The sequence below is a fragment of the Amblyomma maculatum genome, chromosome 4 (genome assembly GCF_055883805.1).
Source record: "Amblyomma maculatum isolate TAMU_Amacu chromosome 4, ASM5588380v1, whole genome shotgun sequence".
NCBI classification, from domain to species: domain Eukaryota; kingdom Metazoa; phylum Arthropoda; class Arachnida; order Ixodida; family Ixodidae; genus Amblyomma; species Amblyomma maculatum.
This window is the reverse complement of record NC_139347.1, coordinates 184,923,024-184,946,076: the sequence shown is the minus strand read 5'-3', so window position 1 is coordinate 184,946,076 and position 23,053 is coordinate 184,923,024. Positions and strand designations below refer to the sequence as shown.

The 23,053-nt window shown below is 45.4% G+C and overlaps 1 protein-coding gene across 2 annotated transcripts in view; it reads right to left on the bottom strand.

Moving 5' to 3' along the window:
* Positions 1 to 19,910, bottom strand: part of LOC146193818 (solute carrier family 45 member 3-like) — a 133,736-nt gene extending 113,826 nt beyond the window's left edge. For both annotated transcript variants that reach the window (XM_084602840.1, XM_084602843.1), the window contains exon 1: positions 19,387 to 19,910. The gene's annotated coding sequence lies outside the window, so the exon portion shown is untranslated. The remainder of the gene's footprint in view (positions 1 to 19,386) is intronic.
* Positions 19,911 to 23,053: the final 3,143 nt, after the last annotated feature.

Genomic DNA, 23,053 nt, shown 5'->3' with positions numbered 1-23,053 from the left:
TTTATGAACGCCTTTGATGCATCGGGTGAAGTTGTAGAGCGAGCTCGTGGTTTATAGCTGGCGTAAACGCCATTATATCTAACCTAACAAGCAGCTCAGCTTGCTGCACTATAGTTAGCATAGCTCAATTTGCGACGTTGCAAGCTGTATTGTACAAGCTGTTGCTTACGTCGCATGAAAATAGAGTGGCATAGACGAAAAGCGATAGCTTCAAAGTGACTGTCCTCTCATCCTGCTAGCCATGGACGTCGGCCGGTCTGAGCACGCACTGTGCAGTAAAGGATGCATTCACTAACTCCGCTGTCACGACATGCAGTGTCGTCGTGGTGCCGGTGAGCACTCTATACTTCACACCTACTGCATGCAACAGGAATCTGCACTTCTCGTTATTTCCCTTTCTATCTCTTTATTTTAACCCTACTCTCGAGGACTGATCAGTACAAAGTAAAGCTGCTGCAATGTGCCAGTGTGCAGATCGCAGCAGTGATCTGAGAGTATGCCCGCAGACCACTGCCATTCGCGTTGCTTGATCGCCTAAACTCCAGCACTTGGTCCGACATCTACGCGAAGCTTCTCGCACAGCAATGTTTATAGAAATGATTGCCTTCTGTGCATCACTATAAAGGTCACTCGCTAAAGTTCATAGCCCCCAAGTATCTTTGCTAACACTTCAGGAACGCTACCCTTTTAAATTTCTTTCAATTTATGAGCGTGCTGGTTCAGCTCTCTGACGTGCATATAGGCTTGCTAAACATGTGTTCTGGGAGACAGGTTAATCAATCTTTTCAAAAGCACGTGCTATAAAGCGAAACTTTTTAGGGCGATTTTTTTTTTTCATGCAGACAGACAACGGTGGTGACGCCCATTGTATTCTTATAGCGTTAACGTACTTCATTCCACATAAGAAGAAGCTGAAGATCCGCTACATATAATAACGCTTATTTCAAGTTTTCTCGGGCATCTTCCAGTCTCAATAGTGGCTTGATTTCTGCAGAAAAAACATTTTTCACGGTCACAGAGAAGTAAACATATGGCAGCAATCCGTCGTCGTGGCTTTAGCAACTGCGATCATTTCGAACTGTATTTGCATCCATAAAGTCAAAGGCGATTGCCTTGGTTAAGAGAAGTTCGTCTGTCCGGAACGCATAGCTAATGCTAGGTCTCAAGCAGGAAATGACTGACTGTTATTTTCTTTTTCTTTTTCACTACTAAAAAGAAAATAATGAAATATTTAGTCATTTGACTTTTTCATACCATATCTTACTGCTCTTTACTGGTTATATTTGGTACGTTCATATCAGGAAATTAATCGAGACCTGCTCAAGCAAATGATTCGATACAAAGAAATGGGCGTTATTTTTGCTACAAACGCTGTAGTTTCTTTGAAAAAAAAAAAAAAAAAAATACTTGCCTAGCACAAGACACCGAAAAAATTGCAATATATATTTTTATATAAGATGGGGGATGAGTCGATAAAAAGCAAAGAAGCTAGAAACGCTGCAGTTTCCCCTGGAAGAAGTTGTACAAGGGGTGGAAAACATTGTAAGGTATATTTATTGATTTTGATGAGGTATGATGGTGTAAATGAATCAATACGGACAAATAGACCTTATTTTTGCTATAATTACTACAGTTTCAGCAGAAAAAAAAACTCTTAAATCGCAACAGGAATAAAAATTTGATTTTTGGTAAGTAGTAAAGTTTAAAATTCGGAGCGCTGCTGAATGCAGACTAAAATTTTGTCCCAAGCCATAATTTACATTAAATCTATGCGACATGCTATGAAACATACTTTTTGTTGCTGCAATAGTTTGGCAAAAGAAGCGCCAACTTATTTGGAGCTTCAGTTCAGCTGTTCAGTCGTGTCCGACTCTTCGTGACCCTATTGACCATGTCACGCCACGCTTTCCGGTCTCCACTATCTCCCTAACACCACATAACTTCATCTGCAGCGCCTCGAGGATGTCATCTAACCATCGCGTTCGCTGCCCACCCCTTCTCTGGCGACCCTCAATCTTTCCCAGCATCAAATCTTTCTCCAGCGACTCCTTTCTTCTCATCAGATGACCAAAGTAGCTGAGCTTGAACTTTAGAATTTGGAGCTTACATACGCTGCAAAAAATGAAATGTATAACTCCCAAAGAACTTATGAAACATCCCAAAGAACTTATGCGATAATTAGGATTGGTTTATGGAGTTTAACTTCTTAACGAAATTTAGGCTGTCAGGGACGCCGTAGCGGAACGAAAGGGAAATTTCGACACCAGTTAATATTTAACGTGCACCAACGTCGAATGCATTAAGGGCCCCTTGCATTTCCATCTTCATCAAAAAGCTACCGCCGCGGCTGGGATTCGGTCCCGCGTCCTTGGGATTAGCAGTCGAGTGCCCTAACTAGCCACATGCTGCAAAAAAACTGAATTTTCAGCCCTTACGTTTGGTAATTATCATTTAGGTATTGCCGCTAAATCTTTTTATAAGTCTTCTTCACGTTCGCTTTTCGTCATTTCAGATAAGGATTGTACTTTCAGACCAGCTCGCTTTTCGCCAACAACACTCATAATCTGTCAAACTCAAAAACATTAAATAACGGATAATATTGATTTTTAATGAAGTCATCTTCGATTTTCATTGCAATTTTTTCGAAGCATCGGCAGTATTTCGTAGCTATTATCCAGTGAAAAGTGGTGCATTGTATGGTTTAAAATTATAAAAACAAGTACAAAACTTTGCAGTTTTTTTTTCTTTATTATTGGTTAGCATACACTTTAGAAAAAAAAGCCGGCAAAAGCTGGAATTTTCGCCCGCTGCAACCGGGTACATTTTAGACAGTAGAGTGCTCGAGCTCACACCTGCAGTTTTTAAGCTCAGTTTTGTTTTCCCCCTATATAGCTAGACTTAAAACTGGTACGCTAGCGTACCAGTTTTAACAGCTGTTCTCGTAACAGTATAACGTACGCATTCACTTGTGTACCGCTCGCAGCCGATTTGAACACATTTTTTGTTTTGTTTTTCGTGTTTTAAGCAAGAGCTCATTACATCCGACGCTAATCTGAGAGGTCCCGTTAATTAACTACCGCCGCCAAAGGAAAGAGTCATGCTTGGCTCTGTAGCTAGATGACACCCGGTGGGACCCCAATTTGGCCGCCCCCCGCGTGCTGCCACCGGCCGGAGACTTGAACCCCTGCGACCATCGTCTTCCCATAGCGAGATAATTTTTCCCTGAAAGCCTAGAAGGTCTGCCTGACCTTGAATGCAAACATCGAATAAGTAGCGGCACGAGGTTGTTGTTGTACCTCACAATTCGTGTGTGGCTTTGGAGGCTCAATACACGTTCGATACGATTTGTGTTGTTTCGTGTTTTGCTGAGCCTAGAAATGCCTTTGGCTATATGTACTAGGGGATACTTTTTCTTAGCAATGAAGCCATAGCTACAGCGCCAAAACGCACCATCTTCCTACGCAGCTGAATATAGCGCCTAGTTACATAAGTAGTTTCTGCAAAAATAAATTGAAATCATAGCGTTAGTTATTTACGGTATATTTTTCTATATCAGAACTGATTTTCCGAAATGAAGCTGTTATGCCTAAAACACTTGTCTTGGTTCCACCGGGTTTTCTTCTGTGATGTCTGTCGCGAGTTTTAGACAAGATGGCAACTGCCGCCTGTTCGGGTCGTTCCGGTTCTGGTTCGTTCCCTCCGCAACGACCTGAAGCGTTTTCACCAGACAAGATTCGAGTCAAGTTCAAGAGGCGCTGGCTGTCGAAGCAAACGAAAGAAATGATCTGCAACGTCTATGCAGGCCGAAAGCCGCGCGGTCGAGCTACATGGCGGAGTGACACGTTTAAAGGCCTCGCCTCCCTACTTTTGCGCCCATTGCCAAGAAAAAGTGTCCCCGAGTATAGCACACTCAGAATCTCCGCTGGTACGTGCCGCCACCGCAGAGGCATAAATATCTGAACATTCTGAAGACTCCGAAAGAAAACGCCTTTTATGATATTTTCGTTCAGCAAAAATATGAAACCGGAAAAAAATAATAATGTGAATTTCCTTTCGCGCACTTCATTCTGTAACTCGGCGGTTATAAAGTAAGTTAATTTTTTACCTAGAATTAAGTATTGGAGTGCCTTTTCAAGAAACGATATAACGTGCAATGCATAAAAAAATTACACGGGTGCTCTTAAGTCTCCATACGTGAGGAAATGCGAAAGCCTCGCAAGTTTTAGGCCTATATAGTTCTGTTATGAACTCGTTCTGAGTTTCCTTGCATGCTTCTCCAATGTGTACAACTTTGCTTTTGCTTTATTTTCCCTACATTACTTTTTATGGGTGTTTTTATTTTTCTCACTTTTGGTTTTGTGTAGTTTAGAGGTTTTTAATTTTTGGTGCTTGTTTGATTTCGTTTTTCGCGCTTTTTAATTTTGATTTAACATTTTTCTTTTATTTCAGGAATTCCTCACCTTCATTGTCAGTTGTTTCCTCTTCCATTTCCCTCAACGCATTCTGTTGTCCTTACGCTGGGACAAAAGTGCGAGGCAAGAAGAATTATGAAGACGTTCAAAGAATAAGTCGGCGTAGCGTAGTGGTTAGCGCGCTAGACCAGGACACGAAAAGATTTAAGTCCTGGCAAGAAGGCGATTTTCTTTTATTTACTCCTTGCAATGACACATTTTGTTCGCAGCTCGTGGTCAAGCCAGTCATGAGGGAAGAAAGGCATATAATATTGCAAGTCAGACTCGTACTTTTGGGTAGGTGAAGGATATTTCTTGCGCGCCTTTTTGCGCAGTTGAAATTGGAGTGTAGTACTTGGATAAATTTTTGAACACACTTCTCCGCAAGCCTCTTGAGAGGCTTCGTATTCACTTTATCAAAATTGGAACGAGCTCTTTTCACGTAGCGCATGATGGGGAATCCGGAGTAATTGACTAGCGAGTGATATCGGCGGACCGTTATGGCTGCGGAAACCTAATTGCCACTGGGCAGACGACACCACATGCTTGCACACAGACAGAGCATTTACGCCAAAATTCAGAGATGAATGCCGAAAACTGCAGTTGAAAATTTTGGCGTCTTTTTTTGCCTTCTGGGCATAGGCAAAAGCCGAAGAAAATGTCTTCACCACAGAATTTTCATTTTTTTTTTGATGCGCTTACATCTAACGTACGCTCGAAAGAAATGCTAGCATCGGCCCGTGGAGTACAAAAGATCGTTATAGTTCTTCAGAACCTCAATCTTTTTTACAAAAAGAGCTATAGGTCCTGCCTCAGTCGCCTGTTGCACTCCAAGGCACACCGTGAGGACGACGCTCCCGTCTATGCCAATACAACTTGTGCAGGTGACGGGAGAACCGCTGATTTCAAAAATAAATATAATGAAATCTGGATTTGATAACTGGTTCGAACGTCTAGCGCTGTCAGTAATTCGGGCACAGCAGGATCGAATTACCAGCCGCAGGGCACAGCTTCAGCCCGAGAGCGATGGGCGCCGGAGACAAGCGATGGTGATGGCGATGCCGCAGCGTTGTTTGTTCTTTGTCTTCTTTACATTTCCTCCGCGTGAAGAAGTCGCTATCCTGGCGACTCACGGAGAAGAGACGACCAGAGGGTTGTATTACGGCTTGAGGCGGCTAACATGGACAACCTCACGGCCGCGGCGGCGGTGGTCGGAAGAAGGGGTGACTGGCTCGATGATGTAGTTAACAGGGGATGTACGTTCCAAGACGCGATAAGGTCCGTGGTATTTCGTTTCTAGTTTGCCGGTGGCAGGAACGTATAGCCAAACGAAGCTGTCTGCCAGGAACGTTGGAGCAGGGGTATGGCTATCATGCTGGTCTTTGCGATAGCCTTGAGTGTTGGAGGTAAACGCGTGCGAGCTAGCTGACGGCATTCCTCAGCCTTCTGTACAATATCGGACAAAGCACTGTACTCAGAGGCATCTGGATTGTATGGCAAAATTGTGTCCAGAGTGCAAGATGGTTCACGGCCGTATAAGAGAAAGAAGGGCGAAAAACCAGTTGTTGCTTGGGTGGCAGTGTTGTACGCGAACGTTACGAATGGCAGTACCTGGTACCAGTTGGAGCTCCCAGATTCAGATGTAACATACATTGCGAGCATGTCCCCAAGCGGACGGTTGAAACGCTCCGTGAGGCCGTTGGTTTGCGGGTGATACGCGGTTGTAGCCCGATGTATTGATTTACAAGACGAGAGGAGCTCTTGGACTACTTCAGAAAGAAAGACACGACCTCTATCACTGAGTTGTAGTTCCTTTGGTAGAGAAGGCCGTCCCGAATGGTGAAATGGGAGGCCTGTCGGCGGAGTGCCCTAGGATGCATAGCCGCAGAAGTAGTGCCAAGGACATCTAGCAGGTTAGAAACCTAAGGATCTTGTCTTTGCTCGAAAGCACCCCACCCTGCACCTCCACCAAGTGAAATGTGGATTTAATAGCTGGTTCGAACGTCTAGCGCTGGCAGTAATTCGGGCACAGCAGGATCGAATTACCAGCCGCAGGGCACAGCTTCAGCGCGAGAGAGATGGGCGCCGGAGACAAGCGATGGTGATGGCGATGCCGCAGGGTTGTTTGTTCTTTGTCTTCTTTACAATAAGATTTTTCAGCAATAGCACCGTAAACATGCGACCACACTCATTGCTGCGGCTCCACAAATTTGGTCTATCTCACTCAAAAAGGCGAGCACTTTCGAAAAACCTGCTTTCCGACCATCGCCTTCCATCACCGTCAATCAGTGCAGGATTGTCGACTTGAGCCAATAATTGAAGGCAATTGTAGGCCACGGGAAATAATTAAACCCTTTCGATGGCAGTTCAGTGAAGCTTTTGAAACCTCTGTCAAGCTTCCGAGCTTTTAGTCCTGTCTCCTTCTCTAATATAGAGAAAATAAAAAGCTGATTGATTGAAACCACAAGTTATGCATTTTGGTTATTCAATCTTCGTTAGGACCAGCAAAAAAAAGGGGGGAAAAAAAGGCATTATTCGTGTTCAAGATTCTCCTGTTTTCCATTTCTGATGAGGCTTCAAAAAGCACCAAGTGAGCTGAGACGATGATCTCCTTTAAATGAAATACGCGATTTTAACGTGAGATGTGTTCCTTGAGAAACACACGGATGCCCTTCTCGGCGTTTCAACGACAATCAGAAAGAGCCTTCGTTATAAATTTACTTCTACTACTTGAAGAGCCTGGAGGCCAATTCTCGCGAAGTGAACACTTTCTGCGCGGAAGAGGCCAAACGCGCACAGGTAGTCAGTAGCCGGAAAAGGGAGACCCAGCCAAGTACGCGACGCTCGCCTATCGCGGTAAGCTGTGAGCGACATGTACACTTTGCCAACTGCCCCAGACCAACTCCTTTATCAGCGACCTACGGCCTCGGGCAAACATCCTCGCGACAATAGGGCCAGCCGTTTCAAGAAAGATAGCGGAACTGATCGCAGTAAGCGCTTCCGGTCAGCACGCAACCAATGTGACCTCTATCACACCAGCCAACTGCACATAAAATCATTGGTACTGGCTCAGCATGCTTGCTATATATATATATATATATATATATATATATATATATATATATATATATATATATATATATATATATATATATATATATATATATATATATATATATATATATATATATATAGAGAGAGAGAGAGAGAGAGAGCAGTGTACGCTTCTTAAAGAAATAAGATATCGGTCCCCGATCGGAATGTCGAGTCAAATAAAAATGTTTCTTTTAATGAAGCGTACACTTCGCTCTACAATTTTTTAAGCGGCCAAGTACGTTATGTTCTCGCATCCCACCTATATATATATATATATATATATATATATATATATATATATATATATATAGTGAAAAACACGCACAGGAGGGTGGTTCTTGTCCACTATAGCTTATGTGCGTGGCCAAGTAGACTTCGCACCCGCATCGCGTTATCGCATGCATTGAACGCTCAAGTTATTTCACCAAAGATCGTCCCTGAAACAGTGCAGAACGATGACATCGATTGATGTGCAGTCCTCAAAATGAAAAAGACGATTTCGAACGCTTAGGTGTGCCATTCAAAACGGAAATAAATGTATTGCAGTTTCTAGTGCATGATATATTTTATTTCAGACTGAGCAACGAAAAAAGAAGCTTGAACTCCTCGGCATCCACGGGAAACTTCGTCACTGCTCAGCAGGATTTGTTCTTAAGACGCTTATAAAGGAAGCTTAAAGTGGCCTAAAAAAAAAATAAAAAATAGGCTTCAAGCGAACACCACCCGGTTGGCGTCGGAGAGCGAAGTCTCGATTTTTGCTGGTGGTGCATTACGTCGAGGAAAATACAGCTCTAAATATCAATGAGGGGGAAAAAGACTGCTCACAATGTTATGATCACTCCAAAGACACAGCACAACCGAATGATGCTGTCCACAGCCAACAGGAGTTTTTGAGTTAAGTCGCAGAGCAAGCATCGTCTCCGCAGTCCATCCCGGATTGTTGTCATTGCCTTTTCCCTCGTCGCGAAGCTTTCAGCGTCCGCGGTGCTACTATTATGGACCCCCGCCAACGTCGTGACGATGACGGGTTGCAGGCAGCGGCAGCAGCAGCAGCCTGGCGTCTCTGGTTTCTCAAGCCAGCTGGCAACTCATGCGTGGTACACGCAGTGAACTCGGCCCACGTTTATTCTTCACTTTGGTTTTCTTCCTTATTTTAATATGCGCTTAGCAAGAAAAGATGAAAGCATACGGCAAGCCCTTTGACAAAATTTTCCTTCTCGCAAAAAAGTGAAAGTCTTGCTAACTTCTCACAATAGAACTCTCCGGGCCTGCGTCACGAATGACGTATCGGAGGAGGGGTTAAATCATGGGCCGCCTCGTTTCCGGGGACGGACGTGTGTGCTGGGACCCAAATTAGGGTGATTTTGCGATCGATTTTAGCTACAGCTGTTAGAATTCGGGCGGCTTCTTGCGAGACCCTGCCTTTACCGATATTCCAGAGAGCAATCTTACTGTCGGTAAGATCAATCTAGCCTTCCTAGCTTAAATAATGAAGAGGCTATAGTCTGGCAGCGATTACAAGCCGGAAAGTTCCCAAACCCTGTCTGGCTGTTTCACACCCAGATAGATGAGAGCAAAAATGATAAATGTAAAGCCTTCGAAGCGAGGGGGACCCTCGACTATACACTTAGGGAATGCCCTAAGTCTCCGCGCGCTAGGGACAACATTAAAAATAGAGAAGCCTGGGTAACCCTGCTGCGAAGCGACGTTCCCGCTGACCAGAAAAGAGCTGTTTGCCTGGCGACTGAGGCCGTGGATAGCCAATGTATATCGCCAGTCCTTAGTCGCGGAGGTTCCAGCCCCCGTTCCTCAGGCCTGCGTGCCAGGAGCAGGGAGTAGGGGGCTTCCTAAATCGGCGGAAATTAAAGTTTTAATCAATCAATCAATCAATCTGAGCAGGGGCGTAGGGGGCGGCCGCCACGTGGCTTGTGCTGGTGGGCAGAACATTCCGCTGCTGGTGGCTTGGTGCGGATAATTTGGTCTCGTCTGGGGACAACTCGTTGTGTTTTTCTCAATACCGTCAAGCTCTTGCGTGGTGTGATGCGATATTGGATCGAAGATGACCAACAGCATGTGTTTATTGCATTCCAAAAGCGGCCCAAATGTGCTTTTCATCTGTGCAAATAGCGAAGCAATAAACGTTATGCGCTTGCCAGCATCGATATTGTTCTTGACAGTAAGCACATTTTTTTTTTGTATACTTGCGCGTTCGCGTAATTCTGGGAAAACGAACAAGCACTTATTATTAGTTTGCTTTATTGTTCTTCCGAAGGAATCGTGCTGAACGGTGACAGATCGCGCTCTAAAAGGCATGGACGGCATGCGCGGTCAATGGCAGCGTTTTTAGAGATTCTTGCTCGGCATTGAATTCATTCCAGTTCAACAGACCATGTTGAAAAAGCTAGCTTTCTCACAAGACGTGCGACTCCCAAGGTCATGCCAGCGGCATGATCGCACAAGTGCAACTGCATCCCTAGACGGAATCCTTATATAGCGCGTTCGAAGGCTATCGTGTCCCAAGCGAAAAGTAGTTTTACTGGAATCGTTTAAGTACACCATGAATATTTACACGCCTTGCATGAATATTATCATGTCGTACAAATCGCGCTTTACTTTCCATATCGCGGGACTCATTAGCGTGGTATTGATAGCTTCCTTGTAACATAGTTTAGGTGACTGAATTACACGACTAGGCGGAAATTATTTTTTTTTCTTTGTCTAGCCTAACGCCTTTCTTTGTCTAGCCTAACGTAACACAAACTGAAAATGCCTGTACTTAAGAGGGAAATCATCCAGCGAAGCACGAAGCTCGCGCGTCCACTGTTGTTTTTGCTCACAACTGCCCACGCTTCAAGGGGCGCAGCAGTCGCGTTTGTGGATATTTTTAGAAAAAAAAAAATTATGCCTGTAATATGCCTGCAATGACCCGCTTTCAGCCTGCTTAAGTCTTATGAGTTTCAAGCGTTTGGTAAGACTGCAGGTCGTCCGCAACAAGCCATGATGCATGCTTGCCAAGACTGTCATCTTTTTCAAGATAAAAATTGCTAATGGGAACGTTTACTAAGGAGTGCTGCGCCGCTTCCCGCCGCTCTTTGCAGCAGGGAGACCCGGCTGAAAAGTACGCTTTTGCCCACTAAGCCGGTTTTCCTTCGGCGCGTCCCCGTGGTCACGTGCTTCCCGTACGTCACATTGTTTGCAAACAAGAGAGGTCTATAGATTCGCTTCAAAAGAAATCGGTATCTTATTCAGCGACAGACGTGCGTAAAGAACGGTAACTGAGAAGGTAACCTGGAGTAGCACCTTGCACTGGTGTTTTGTAAAAAGTTTTTGCTTGGCAAGAAACTACGCTCAGCTATGAGGGTGGCTCTCTATCTCCGCCCACATATCGGCCATAACATCGGTTGCAGTACGCTACAGATTTACTGCACCTTTGTGTTATACGAGAACCGCGATAACATGTGGGCCGAAGTAACACGTTTGCGGAAATTCCGGAACGTTCTTTCATAACGTCTGCACGTCACTTGTTGTTCTAACGAGGAAGCAAGTTAGAGCGGGCGTCCATTCAGCTAACGTTATTCTTCTTACCCTACAAATGCGCGGGTGCTTGCTTCGCGGAGTGCGGAAAGTGGTTGCAAAGAGGTTTTTGTTGCTGCAGTTAACGATCGTCCACCGTTTTTTCCGTTCCTTTGTTATTTCAGAAAAGATGCATAGCGAACACTTTCCTAGCCTCCGGCATCTCACCTGGTCTTCAATCCATGACTGAATTCCGTAATTATGTGTGTAATTGTCGAACAATGAAAACAAAAGCTGCCCGCAAACGGATGGTTTAAAGGGCTACAAAATAGCACGGGGTGCGCAACCACAGCGTGCTGTTCAGGACAGAGCTTTTGGAATAGTCTCCTTTTTTTGTGTGTGCAGCTCACCCACTGATATACACGCAATAATGCATTTAGTATGCAGAGTTGCAGGTAAGGGATCTTCATCTTGCTGGCTGAGTTTGGTTCCGCTACCGTAGAAGCCTTGCGAACCCAGCTGTGCTGGTGTTTGGGTATCATCACCCTGAGTGTCCTGAGGTTCTACACCAGGATGATTGCAATCAAATTCGCGCGTACCGATGTCTGTGACTGCGCGGACAGCTTGCGACGGCTTCTCCCGTAAAACACAGCCTGCGCTAGAGACCGATTGTTAACAAAGCACCCAAAACGCAAACAAGCGTAGACCGCTGGTACCCACATCACAATTCTACCTCTTCGATAGGACGCATGCAATAGATATGAAGCCCTCAAACCCGTGAAGATCCAGGGTAGAACGAGAGAAAGAAGGCGACACACTTTGAAATATACCTGAACAACGGTAGAGGGAGGGGGGGGGGGGGGGGGGGGGGCGGGGTTCCCGCAAGTCGAGCCAACGTTTCGACAAGTGGACCTGTCTTCATCTGGGCGAAGACAAGTCCACGTGTGGAAACGTTGGCTCGACCTACGAACTGAGGCTTCCCTTCCTCTACCCTTGTTCAGTGCTCTTTCATAACGGCCGTGAGGCATTTAAGAGTTAAGATCTGGGGGCGCATTAACATTTTGGGATCAGTTTTTTGCCGTGTTTATCATCGGTTGGAAAAGGCATACTGCTGTCGTCAGTCACACCGAATATGCGGTTTTCAAGAGCAAGAAAACAAGGCAGCGTCTACCAGCCGCTGGCTGAATATCTTTGGTAAAAATCTCCCTGGGTACCGCTCTGATTGGCTAGCTCAGGACGATGGAGATAAATTCTTCCTCTGTTTCTAGGCCCCGATACTGCCGGAAGATTTGATTTTGACCCCATCCGGGTGAAGTACTTTCCAATGATAGCACTTAGTTATACTACTTCGAGCTTGAGTGCAGTTCCTTTTGAGGCCCCTCTCGCTCACTAAGAACCATGAAGTCCAAAGCAAAAGATATCAATCCGCGCGGCTCGGCGCAGCCAAAAGCGGAAACAATGACTTCATGCATCAAGTGCTACAAGGATAAGCGAAGATCTGTTGGGATAGCAAAAAAAGATTGCGTATGCTCCGTTCAGATAGAGGGTAATCCCGAAAGTAAGGTCTGCAAAGCGCTGGGGTTTGCGGGAAAACATTTAGACAGCTGGTCACATTTCTCTATTCTTTGCTTACTCCTTTCCCAAACAGGATATAAATTGCTCGCATGCTGGACCGGTAAATGTAGGCTCGGCAGCCGGTTGTAATCAAACTCCCACTGGAAATGCAGTATGTCGCGAGGTGCGAAGCTCGCGCAGTTATTTGGTCTGAACGCAAGAGGCCTCAAACCTGTTGAGATTTGTTGCCAGTTGATGAGCATATATGCAGAGTCGTGCATGCACGTGGTGATGGCGATGATGCATGCGTGAAGATGAGAGAAGCAGGAGGCGTTCAGTGTCCGACGAAAAAGTCGCGAAGCTTGAAGAAATGATGCGACCAGATCGAAGGATAGCTCTCGATAATCTCTGCATTTTGGTTCCTGAGGTGTCTCGAAGTATTACCCATAGAAATTTGAGACAAAAACTGGTATATAGGAAGGTGTGCGCAAGTCTGGTGCCGTAAATGCTCGCACCAGACCACCAACGGCAACGCGTTAACTCTTCCTATGAAAGTCTTCCGCGCTAGGTTGAAGAAAACGTCAACTTCTTGGATTCCATTGTTACCGCTAATAAAACCAGGGCATTCCATTTCTCATCAAGGACAAAACAGGAGTCACGTTAGTGGCGACATTCTTCGCCGAAGGCGCGAAAATTCAACCGAACTCTCTGAAAGCTGAGTAGCAAAAACTGTGTTTTAGAACTGAAAGAGCGTACGACTTGAGACAATGAATATCTCACACCGGAGATTCAGAATCGGAAGAGAGGAATGTTGAGCAAGGGCGTCAGACTTCTCCACGACAGTAGTTGCCTTCAGTTCACCCATCAAACCGCCACTCTCCCGCAATCGTTCGCGGGGGCAATCACCCTATAAATATTTCTGGTCGGAAAGTTACAAAAGCAAGCACTTAGAATACTTTCATTTTGTGATTACTCCGTCCGTTGCAAGGCGCTTTTTGCTAAACTGCGCGCATTAGCTTTATATTTTCTCCGCGAATCAAGAACTGCTGAACGTGTCCATAAAATAATAAGAAACAACCTCCCGTTTGATATATATGAGCATTTAGTTTCCAGCCACTTGCAGCACGGAGCCGGTTTTAACGATCGCTACTAAAAAAAAAAACTATGCGGGTAGCGTTTCAAATAGTTTACTGGTGTAAAAATATGGAACAGCCTGCCACATCACCTAAAGACTTCCAACAACTTTTCATTTGCAATACAAAAACGCTACCTTAAAATGAATGACAAACCTTGAATTTATATTTCCACCTGTTAATGCATTGCTTAGTCATCAGCCAGAATTATATGCACGTAGACAGCTACTGGCACCTTTATTTATGTATATATTTCTACAGTTCTATTTGCTACAGAAAAGCTTCCTTCCCGTGTTTTGTATCCATATGATGCTTTGAGAGACTGCTATGAAAAAGTGCTAGCTATTTCTGGTGCCTTAATTGTTGTGCAAGGTTTATGTGTTCTTGTTTTATTTGTAAGCATGGCGTTTATATATTCCTTGACAGATGTACGTTCCTTTTTTTTTCTCTCTGTTGCAAGCGTTGAGAGTGATGAATAACTTTCTGTAAACTGATTTACTGTAGCGTCCTTGTTCCGATATACTTTTGTCTAGATACTTGTATACCTTTTTTATTGGACCCACTACTAGCCATTGGCTATGGGTGCGAACAGTGTCTGCGTATAGTTGTACAGCAACAAATAGCAATAAAATGAATTGTTCAATTAATTTAGTGGGGGTTTGCCTTCCTGTGCTTACCACTTGTTTTCGAAGTCGAAAATTCTGCAGACGCACTTAATATCACTAATGCGATCGCATTTATATTAGTCCTGCGGGTAGAAGTCTCGAATGAGGTTTTCCACATGCATTATTGTGTTGGTACTGAGTGTGTTTTGCGTGTTGCATGTAAACTGTCATTCTACACGTGGGATCTGGGAGCCGTATTAGCAAAAAGCTCCCCATGGTTACCGCTAACAAAACCAAGACATTCCATTTCTCACCTAGGACAAAGCAGGAGTCTGGTGAGTGGCGACATTCTTTTTAGCCCAAGCCGCGAAAATTGAAGCGAACTCTCTGAAAGCAGAATAGTGTCAACTGATGGAACAAATTAGAAGAATTTCCAGCACTTAAGCCGATGTACCCCTTTTTGAAAGCACGCATGGAGACATTTCTCTGGGAATCATCGTAGCTGTGTGTGATGCACGGAGCACGGTGCTCTGCTGACAAGCATCCAACTCGCATGCGTGTCATTCTTCTCGTGACCTTTCGTCTTACCCTTCATAAGTTACCAATGGGCTACCCTTTGTTCATGTTCAGTTATCAATAGGTTGAAATTTCGCGCCACGCCTTCTTTGCGCTGGAACGGTGGGTAATATTCGGTTGACGTTCATGAACACTCAGCACTATCGCTACGATACGTTATTTTCTTGCAGTTGATTACTGCTCAGACAGTATTCCAGCTTCATGTGAACACTGCGACGCATGGATGCAGTCCGGAGCGCGAGGCCTAAGTGCCAACCTTGATCAATAAACGTTTCATCATCATCATCATCATCATCATCACCATAGATCTGCCGCGAGACAGCCGTGAGAGCGTGAAAAATCAGTCACAGCTACTTTAATGGAAGAATGTCACACTACCTTCTGTAGCTAATGAAAACCCAGTGCCCGAAGAATTTCGCTCAGGGAATTCTGCTGCTTCATCATCATCATCAGCCTGATTATACCCACTGCAGGGTGAAGGCCTCTCCCATATTTCTCCACTTAACCCGGTTCTGTGCTAGCTGCATCCACTTGACCTCTGCGAACTTCTTAATCTCATCCGCCCAACTAACTTTCTGCCGCCCCCTGCTACGCTTTCCTTCCCTTGGAATCCAGTTTGTTACCCTCAGCGACCATCGGTTATCCTCTCTTCGCACTACATGTCCTGCCCATGTCCATTTCTTCTTCTTAATTTCTACTAGAATGTCGGTAACTTGAGTTATTTCTCTGGCCCACTCTGCACGCTTCCTATCTCTTAATGTTACCCTTACCATTTTTCGTTCCATAGCCCTCTGGGTTGTCCTCAACTTAAGTAGCACTCTCTTGGTTAGCCTCCACGTTTCAGCCCCATAGGTGAGTACAGGCAATTGATGCAACTGTTGTATACTTTCCTCTTGAGCGATACCGGTAAGCTGCTGTTCATAATCTGCGAGTGCTTGCCAAATGCACTCCATTCCAATCTTATTCTTCTTGCTCTGCTGCTTACCGGTGGAATACTCACTGGCTGTGAACAAACCGCGTACAACTAGATGCACGTTTATGCCGTGCCATAACAAGGATTAGACTACAGAAGCTCTACATCGGCGCGTATGCTTAGCCCTGACACCTTGTCTGAAATGAAGTATTTTCCTACTGCAGTCGTAAAAGCAGAGGACGGGCGATAGATTGGTCTGAAGAGCCACCTTCGCCACATGGAAACGTGGCTGACATCGCATACAAAAAGTGCATGCAGTGTCCTTGTTAGCATCATCCCCCTCCTCAACCCAGATATTTTATTTTCTTACATGCATTAATTGTTTCTGGCTGCGCTACGAAGTGCACCTAATAGAGGCTTATTTTTAAGCACAGTGAACAGGTATCCTCTTTTGTTTTCTTTTTTTTTTTTCAGGTACAGAAGAGCGCGATAAACAGTAGGATCTGTGTGCAGCTGACGCTCTACTAAAAATGCTGGTGGAGGAAACATTAATTGTATTTTCCATTACAGTACTCTAAGAAGCGCTTTAGATTCGTACACATGTCATGATCGTTCTACAAAACATGTAGTTTGTTGCAAGTTCAGCTGCGGGACTTCGCCAGAAGCAACAAAACTGAAAAGGGGCGCTATGCTGTCCACTTCAATAAACTCAAATTTTGTGCCAATGTTTACCGTTACGAAGCTGCACTGGCCAAGTTATACTGCTTTCCGCACTGGTTTCTACGCATGATAACAGCTCGTCAATGTGACAAACAGGTCGTAATGAACGCAAACAAAAATCTGTATGCAAAGTATCCATCCTTTTGGCCAATTTCCGTAGCCTACTTCCCAAAATTGACGCCACAAAAGCAATGATGCACATATGTGCAGCTGATATTGTCCTGGGCACTGAAACCTGGCTGACAGGAGACGTACCAAATAGTGAGCTATTGTTCCCAAGCCACTTATCCATCTTTCATAAAGACAGACTCACTTCGCGTGGAGGAGACATTTCATGATCGCGGTAAGAAGCGACTATCAGCCGTCTCTGTTTCCTCTTGACACGCCCCTTGAACTACTGTTTGTGACGTTACGGTTTAGTGGTATCACTTAGGCAACCGATGCTTGCTAGCGGCCGCCAGACTGTGGGTCCAATTATGTTGATTCTTTTCACTGGGCCGTTGAGTGCATCTTTAATAAATTCCCGAACTGCATCCTTATTTTAGGAGGAGATTTTAACTATCCTGCCATTCACTGGCGTACATCAATTGGTGCTTCCCAAAGAATTAAGCCAGTGTCGCTGTTACACCTTTCGCAGTACTCTCGACTTGTTCAATCTAACCCAGCTGGTGCACGAGGCAGCACGTAGGAAACATATCTTAAGTCTCATCTTTACTAATCACCCTCATGATACAGAAGTGCTCGTGCTGGAAGATGTAAGCGACCATAGCTTCGTACACTGTTTACAACCCCTGAAGGTTCACAATAAAACAGCAGTAATAAAAAATATATCTTGAACTACGCCGGAGTGGACCAAGACAAAATGCGCCGAATGCTGGCTGACTTCGAAACAGCATTCCTTCATAATTTCGAATAAAGCAGTACAAATGAAGATTGGCTAATGCTTCGCGACCAGCTCGAGGAAATTGAAGAAACCTGCGTGCCAAAACTTCAGATCAAAACAAGAGTTGATGCTTCATGGTTCCCGATGGAAATCAAGAAGCATCTGAACCGAAAGAAAAGTGCATATAGAAAGGATACTCAGGCAAACAGACCCAGTGATTGGCAAAGGTATAAGGAACTCTCAGCTGTTGCAGAAAAAAGCATAAAAGAAGCAAAGGATTACTTTTTCAATCATACGCTTTCAAACCTGTTAAAAACAAACTCCTCAAAATTTTGGCGCGTCATAAATCCTGAAGAAACAAGCGAGTTAATAACGCTAAAAGATGTAAATGAAATTTTTGTCCACATAGAAACTTGCGCGGAACAGTTAAATAATCATTTCAGTGAAGTATTCACAGACGAGTCAGCTGTCTCCGGGTACATTCAACTTCCTGATCCATTCATTGCTTATCATTGTAATCCTATAACAACAAATGGGGCTCTTCGTACGATTGATAGGCTTCCATTAAACTCTAGCCACGGTCCTGATGGCATGAGTACTAAACTTCTGAAGCTAACCTCTCAAGTGTCGGCATTATTGTTATCACTTTTATTCCAGCAATCTCTGGACAGTAGCTGCGTTCCAGACGATTGACGAGCAGCCCACATTATACCGATATTTAGGCCTGGGGACATTTCTGATCCCAACAACTATCGACCAAATTCTCCGACATCAGTGTGCTGCAAACTACTGGAACATATAACATTTACCCACATCATGGAACATTTAAATACAAATGACCCGTTACTTGAAAATCAGCATAGTTTTAGCTACCGGCATTCATATCAAATCCAATTATTTGAATTAGTTACGGATCTCCATCTTACAATCCACAGCGCCTTGTTCACTGACGCAATTTTTATTGACTTTTCTAAAGCATTAGATCGGGTGGCCCACAAGCGCCTCCTCAAAAAGGTACATAACTTGCAACTTGATCATAATGCTACAAAGTGAATAGAAGAATTTTTAGCAAACAGACAACAATCTGTATCTGCGAATAACATTATATCTGAATCTAAACATGTTAAATCGGGTGCACCGCAAGGATTCGTTTTAGTCCTACTTCTGTTCTTGATTTATATTAATGTCATCGCGACAGACATATTAGCTCCTCCATAAGTCTCTTTGCCGACGATTGTGTCATTTATAGGGAAATAGCTAATCCTAATGATGTTATTGCCTTGCGAACAGATCTAGATAGACTGAGTAATTCGTGCAGTCTTTGGCAGATGGAAATAAACACCGATAAAACCAAACAGATTATTTTCTAGGCACTTTGCAACACTCCAGTAAATCACTATATTATAGATAACAATGTAACTGAGCGCACATCAACTTTCAAATGCATTGGCGTTCTTACCCTGGACCTCAATTGGCATAGCCGCATAGAATATATTACTAGCAAACCTTTGAAAATATTAGGCCTTCACAAACGTCGTCTATTCTTAGCTAACCCTGATACCAAGCTACCGGCCTACACATCTCCAATTCGAGCATCTTTAGATTATTGTTCGGTAGTATGGCATCCCCACCAAGGTACGTTATCCAGCTCCATAGAATCTGTGCAAAATAAGGCAGCCCGCTTTATTCTAGGGTCATCTCCCCATACCAGAGCGTCACTGCAATAAAGCAATCCCTAAGTCTTCTGGGCCTTGATATACGACGGAAATTATTTCGCCTATCGTTGTTCCACTCCCTCTGCTACAACAATTCATCTTTCGCGCGCAGGCATATCAGAGCAGCACATCACATATCATCACATACCGACCATGCACATAAAATTCAAACAGTGTTCGCCCACACGAGCACTGGGAACATGCTTCTCCGCAGGAAGGCAACTTACCAAAGTACAGTGGAGCTCTGAAGGATGGGTTTCCTCCCGAACCCCTAATTTGATCACTCAAAACAGCAGCCACGACCTCCGCAGCAGAGCACACAATCACAGGCAGCACGTCCGCTTTGCAGGCACCCGGAAAGTAAGCACGGGAAGAATACACCTCTGTTCACCTGCAGCCAGTATCCATCGCATGTCAGCCGCACTCGGCGTCACGACCTCCGTCGCTCTCGCTTCTTGACTTTTGCGCCAGAACTGGAAGGTACTGTCACCTGAGAGAGTCACGGCGGCACGACGCTGAGCCCGAAAGAACATCCGACGTCGGCCACAAACGAACCGTGTTACACGGGAACACAACACACAATCAAGGGCGTGTGTGCAAGCGCGATAGTTACGCGCTCAGGCTCGTCGGCATAGTCAACCGCGGTGATCGTAGTCGCGCCGGCATCGCGACAGGCGGCGAAAAAACGGAGGCAACGCGATCTCCCGTGAAGCTCCGCCGTCGCCGGCATACGAACAACGCGCCTTCCACCCTCTCTTCTTTTCTCTCCCTCTCTCCTTTTTCTCCTCTTCTTTCTGGCGCATTTTTTTTTTGTCTTTAGTTTTCTTGGTTTCTCCCTGCTGCAAGTGAGACGACTCCTCGTGACGCGACGTTTCTCTTCCCCACGGTCTCCGCCGGCGCTCCCCGCAACCGGAGAATCGTCCGTTGTCTGATTCCTCCTCTCCTGTGTAAGTGAGAGAGGAAGAGATAGGCGAAGTAAGAAAGAGAGAAAAAATAGCAACCCTTCTCCTTTCCTCTCTTTTCCTTGCTCTCCTTTCTCCTTCTGCTGCTCGCCGAAATGCAGTCAATTCGAGAGCTTGCGCTTGTGTGTTATTAAGCGCGTAATTTCCGTTCGCCCTCTCTCTCTTGCTCGCGTTTACTTCTCTGTCTCTCTTCTTCCTGTTGTTATTTGCGCGGCGTCGGGAGGTCGCCGCGCCGCGCCACTTTCTCCCGCTGGTGAGGCGTCCTGCCTCCGCTGTCGGACACATCTTCTTCGGTCCGTCCACCGAAGGAGGGTGAGAGTCGGTGATGCCAGGCGAGGTCGCGAGCGCATCCCGGAGGCAGGAACGGACGGGCGCCGTTGCTTTTTAGCGGGAGGCCGTTGACAAGAATCCATGCCTGCCAAGACTTCCTTCGCTTTTGTGCCGTGCACGAGACGCGCTGATCGCCGGGTAGCCGAGCTTTTCCGCCGACCAGCGACCCCGCTCCTCAGACCTGGTGGCGCCAAGGAGATTTTTGTTTGGGAGCTGATGGTGGTAGCCCTGGCGACGTCAGAGGTGCATGCTGACGAAACGCGGGCTCTCTGGCTGGCTGGCAGGCGGCCCCGCTTTGGGCATCGGACCAAGGTTGCGGAGTGACAGCTCGCACATGCCGCCAACGGCCCCGTCCTCAGGGAGCGGCGCTCAGAAACCTCGCCACTTCCGACGAAGCACGGGGAGTTGCGTCAGTAGGGTCTGCCTGTTTTGCCAATAATGTATGTCTGAACTATGAACGGATGCATTGATGAGATTCGACAAAGTTGTAGAGGAACGTACGATCGAAGTTTAACTAGACGTTATTATCCCCTCGGAAAAACTTCACGGGTCTCAGTTTAACTCGCTGAGAACCCTCAGGATTGATTTTTCGGCGCGTTAATCATCAGGCCGGCCTTACTGTTCGGCATTTTAAGTCAATGATACCAACTGATCGCATAAAACTAAGCATGCTTGGTTAACATTTGTACCAAACGCTTCAAAATCGAGATGGCTGAATACCTTATGCGACCACAGCACGAATAACGCTAGATGGATGATGTTCTCCCGCCTCGCGCCCTCCGCTGTCGGGATTTTATTGCTACTTTCTGTCGTAGTTGTAGCAAGCAACTGTCGTAGTTGTGCAGTTGCTAGAGACACTTTGCAGTGTCTTTACCAGCACCTCTCTACATCCCGGTTCCGTAATGCATGCATGACGGATTGGGTTTAGAATGAGCGAAATGCTTTCTCGTTTCTGCGCGGGTTATATGCTGAATGCTTTCCTTAGTGTTCATCGATTTTATTTTAATACCCCTGCGGTCTCCGCGGGTAGGTCCCACATCAAGGCGGACGTTACACTTGTGGTACGGCATAATGATTTTACAATAGAATAACTAAAATTGGCTAATCAAATCAACTTTTTATTTCTAATTTAGAGGAGCCACATAAAATTTTGAAATTAAAGGTCGTCAACAACAAAGATGAGCATGCTTTTAAATTTGCTGGATGTGCATTCCATTTCTTAGACGTCTAGCAAGACTGCTTCGTAGACGTTTACGTAGATGTCTACAGGTTCGCGTAATGGAACGCGTCTACCTGTCAACGCCTGGCGTCACCTAGCGGCATAACGGTTGAACTAAAACGTTTGAATAAATATTTTAACTTTATTTTATTTAATGCTTCACAATACAAATGAAAATCACGTTTTTAACGGTTCACCGATTTTTTGCAGCAACAATTTTGCATGTGTAGTCGCCACAACGCAGATAGACTATGAATAGGTTAACGTAACAGACCGACTTCTCATGCAATGGGCCCGCTCATGGCTTAACAGAAGAGAATGTTAGTCAGTTTTTACTTTTTTACTACTGATGCTGAAGTGCACATGCTCCTCAGATGTCTCATGCACACAGCTGTAAGAATGAAACATGCAAAATACTGTAAACTTGAGAGGATTACGGACGAAAGGTGACAACCGGCTACAGCAAACAAAAAAAAAAAAACTTTGTGCCGTTACACCTGTCGTCTGTAGTCATTAGGCGAGGAAACCAAAAATAGCACTCGTTTTAATAATATACAGGTGCGAAAATCAATGCGCAACAAGCCGGCATCATCAGGCGAGTTCGTTCTTCCGAGATTAACTGAAAATCCGCGGAAGAGTTTGCCACGGCTACTACAGCAAGATAGAACCACATAAGTGCGGCGTACAGCAGCAATCGTGACATCCTGGCGAGGTGCTCAGAAAGCGACAAGTTCGTCGATAACACCAAGACTGAAGAAACTCGTCGTCAAGTTAAAAAAGAACAAGATCAACAGCATCCAACGAACGCTTTCTCCTTAGAGCGCGATACAAGAATCTGCAGTGCTAGGAATCTCACAACCATAAACAAAGCAAAATTAGCCTCTAACTAGCGCACACATTGTCGTAACAGCTCAGTTTTAAAGGTCGTTCATATGCATATTCAGGCGTTCGCAAAGAGCACGACCACCGTACAGCTACTGCAACCACCGCACGCACGACTCGCTGAGCGCGAACCGCGCGCTGTCCATCATGTTTAGACAGCGAAGTAGTCTGCATCGAGGTTGACTTCGGCGAAGCAGTCTTCGCGAGACTGTTTAAAGATAATTGGAACGCGTCCCAAGATGGTGGCTGCCCGGCTAGCCGTCTAAGTAGACGTCTACTAGGGGGTATTTGAACGCACCGATAGACTAGATTTTTTACCCTCACACGGAGGCTGCTAGCGCGCTCCTACCCTCGACACCAGGCCCCACCTGTCGGGTGCGCGCGGCGAGGGTATAGTGCTCTAGAATATTGGGCAGTGTGACGACCGGCGCCGGAGAGCGGGCCGCTTTTGCGATGACAGCAACCGCCTTCCGCGAGAGGGCGCGACGTGCAACAGGGGTG